Genomic DNA, 3798 nt, shown 5'->3' on the forward strand with positions numbered 1-3798 from the left:
TGTTGAAGTTTGACGACAGCGGAATGGAGAAGGAGAAAGATGATTGGAGACGCCACTTCAAGGAGAAGATAAGTCTGAAGAAGCTCACCACCATAGGAAGCCATGGATAAGAGCTTGAAGGTAGGAGAAGATGAATGGAGGGAGAGGGAGAGAAGGAGCACAAAATTTTGTACCTCAAAAGAGGTCTGAACTTTGAAGTTTAATTCTCAAATCATTAAAGTTGAAAAAATGCACACACATGACCTCTATTTATAGCCTAAGTGTCACACAAAATTTGAATTTCTATTCAAATTTCACTTGAATTTGAAATAAAATTCGTGGAGCCAAAATTTCACTAATTATGATTAGTGAATTTTAGCTATGGTTCAGTCCACTAATCCAAGATCAAGTCCAAGATTCTTCACTAAGTGTGCTTAGGTGTCATGAGGCATGTAAAACATGAAGGACATGCACAAAGTGTGACTATATGATGTGACAATGGGGTATAACAAGCAAATGCTCACCTCCCCCTCTAAAATTTAATTGGATTGGGCTTCTCCCAATTCAATTAAATTTATTTCGAACCACACACATCAAATATTCACTTAATGCATGTGAAATTACAAAACTACCCCTAATACAAAAACTAGTCTAGGTGTCCTAAAATACAAGGGCTGAAAATTCCTACATTTCTAGGGTACCTTACCTATATTATGGAGCCCTAAATATAAGGCCCAAAAATAATGAAACCTTAATCTAATATGTACAAAGATAAGTGGGTTCATACTTAGACCATGGGCCCAAAATCTATCCTAAGGCTCATGAGAACCCTAGGGCCTTCTCTTGCATCTCTGGCCCAATCTTCTTGGAGTCTTCTATCCAATGTCATATTCTCGACTAGTCGATATCGATCTAGTTAGAGTTGGCTTATACCAAGAAGTCGATTGGTCTACTTGGAAGATGAGATAATTATGTTAGGAATTTTATAATTCCTAATTAATTAATTAATTAATGTGGGCTACATATTATATTATAACATTAATATTAGTTATTTACATTTTTTATGGGCTCCATATAAGTGATCTAATTTGGTTAGCCTATTAGAATATCATCAAAAAATTGGAATGAGCTTAATGAGTGAAAACCAGTTTGGCCCATTAGGAAATATTGAGAACCCTAATAGATTTAAAACCCAAGGCATGGTTATGATCTCCAATGCACCAAATCAAGAAATAGTTTCTTCTCTCTCCATTCGAAGATAAAACGATAGTCCCATAAGGAATATGGTGATTTGGTTGAAGAAAGTCATTAAACCAATTGTTCGTGACTATTCTCCAGATTCTGCTGCGTTTGTTTGATCAACACATATTAATTGTCAGTAAATTCAGATATTGCCATATTAGATATTTGATTTGCGCATATCAGATATATATTTGAGGAACTTTTTTGCGCATGCAGTTTTTGTTTATTTATTTATTTATTTTTGTATTAAAAAAGGAAAAAGTAATATAAGGGAGTACATAATGGAAATGTCTACTTTGGCATCAAAACTGAAAGCACTTAAGCTAGAGTTTGGTGAAGACCTGCTCGTGCATTTAGTTTTGATCTCACTTACTGCACACATTAGGCAATTCAAAGTGAGCTATAACACTCAGAAGGTCCCTTAATGATCTTGCATCTCATTGTGTGCAAGAGGAAGAGAGGTACTGATGCAATCCTACCCCGCAAGGGCATTGGATAGAAGACTCTAAGAAGATTGGGCCAGAAATGCAAGAGAAGGCCCTAGGATTCTTATGAGCCTTAGAGTAGATTTCGGGCCTGTGGGCTAAGTATGAGCCCGCTTATCTTTGTACATATTAGATTAAGGTTTCATTATTTTTGGGCCTTGTATTTAGGGATCCATAATATAGGTAAGGTACCCTAGAAATGTAAGAATTTTCAGCCCTTGTATTTTAGGGCACCTAGACTAGTTTTTTGTATTAGGGGTAGTTTTGTAATTTCACATGCATTAAGTGAATATTTGATGTGTGTGGTTGGAAATAAATTTAATTGAATTGGGAGAAGCCCAATCCAATTAAATTTTAGAGGGGGAGGTGAGCATTTGCTTACTACACCCCATTGCCACATCATATAGTCACACTTTGTGCATGCCCTTCATGCTTTACATGCCTCATGACACCTAAGCACACTTAGTGGAGAATCTTGGAATTGATCTTGGATTAGTGGGCTGAACCATAACTAAAATTTACTAATCATAATTAGTGAAATTTTGGCTCCACAAATTCAATTTCAAATTCAAGTGAAATTTGAATAAAAATTCCAATTTCCCTCCAATTTTGTGTGACACTTAGGCTATAAATAGAGGCCATGTGTGTGCATTTTTTTGAAATTTGATTTTTTGAATATTAACTTCAGATTTCAGAGCTCTTTTAGAACACAAAATTTCGTGCTCTTCTCTCCCTCTCCCTTCATTCATCTCCTTCTTCCTCCAAGCTCTTATCCATGGCCTCCTGTGGTGGTGAGCTTCTTCTAGACTCATCTTCTCCTTGAAGTGGCGTCTCCTCTCTCTCTTCCTTCTCCATTCCGCTGCCATTTATCTTCCAAGATGCAAAGGAATCCATTGATGAAGAAGATCCTAGGCCTACAAGCTCCAATGGAGCTTACACCATGTGGTATCAGAGCATCTTCATTTAGGTGATGTTCTTTTGCTTCCTTTATCTTTTTGTTTGGTGAATTCTCTTTAATTCCTTGTTCTTCATCTTATTCTCCATGTATATCCTCCATTGTCTTGTGGTTTGGTGCTGTTTAGAGCAGATTCAAAAAAAAAAAAAATAAACCGATTAAATCTTAGATCTACACTTGTTCTTGCATTTCTATGGTTCAAATTTTGTAGATCTACTCTTGAATCTTGTTTTTGTGTTGATTTTAGGTTCTATCATTTTTCATTCATAATATTCTTGTGCTGAACCTCAGATATAAATGTTCTTCCAAAATATTGATTAAAAAAAACACAAAAATCTAAGTGTAAATCACTTAATCCATGTTGTCTTAAAGTCATGTTTAGTCATAGTAATTGTCACATTATGTTCTAAGTTTGTGTTAAATTTTATTTTGTTGATTGAATTCTAGATACATTTGTTCATGTATTCTTGTCATTCTTAGCCTATCTTTTGAATTTTGAGTCTAATTCATGCATGTTATTTAGTTCATAACATGTTCTAAATCAATTCCTAGAAGTAGTCTTGTTCTTGAACTTTTTTTTGTTTTCTAAGTTTCCTACATGATGCCTATGATGAAGTTGAGTTGTGGTGCTGAGTTGTGGCTGGATTTGTGAATCAAAATAAGTCTTAAGCTCTCTTGAATTGTGTTATTCAAGATAATTGAGCATAATCAAACACAAATTGTAACTATCCAAGCCTTAAGCAACATAAACACTACTATTGATTTCTAGGTTGAAATCGCTGGTGCTGGCAGCTTGAACATACGAACTTGTATAAATTACTGGGAATTGGTCACTACGTTTTTTGAGCTGAAAGTTTTACTGAATTTTCTAGACATCTGGACCAAAATTATAAAAAAAGAACCAAGCGATTTGGATTAAAGGAAAAAAAAAGAAAAATCGCACAAGTTGGCAGAAAAATCAGTGTCCAGGAAAAAAAAGTGAAAGGAAAGTGTGCTTGTTGTTTTGGCTCAAAATTTGTTCTATAATTGGTGCCTATTTTATACCAATCCTAGTTCTGAAATTTTAATTGAAAATTATTGTGAAAACAAGTGCCAAAACTAGAGGTTTCTTAAGTCTTTTTTTTAGAGTTTTTCTAC

Source organism: Glycine soja, chromosome 3, assembly GCF_004193775.1.
Source record: "Glycine soja cultivar W05 chromosome 3, ASM419377v2, whole genome shotgun sequence".
Taxonomy (NCBI): Eukaryota; Viridiplantae; Streptophyta; class Magnoliopsida; order Fabales; family Fabaceae; genus Glycine; species Glycine soja.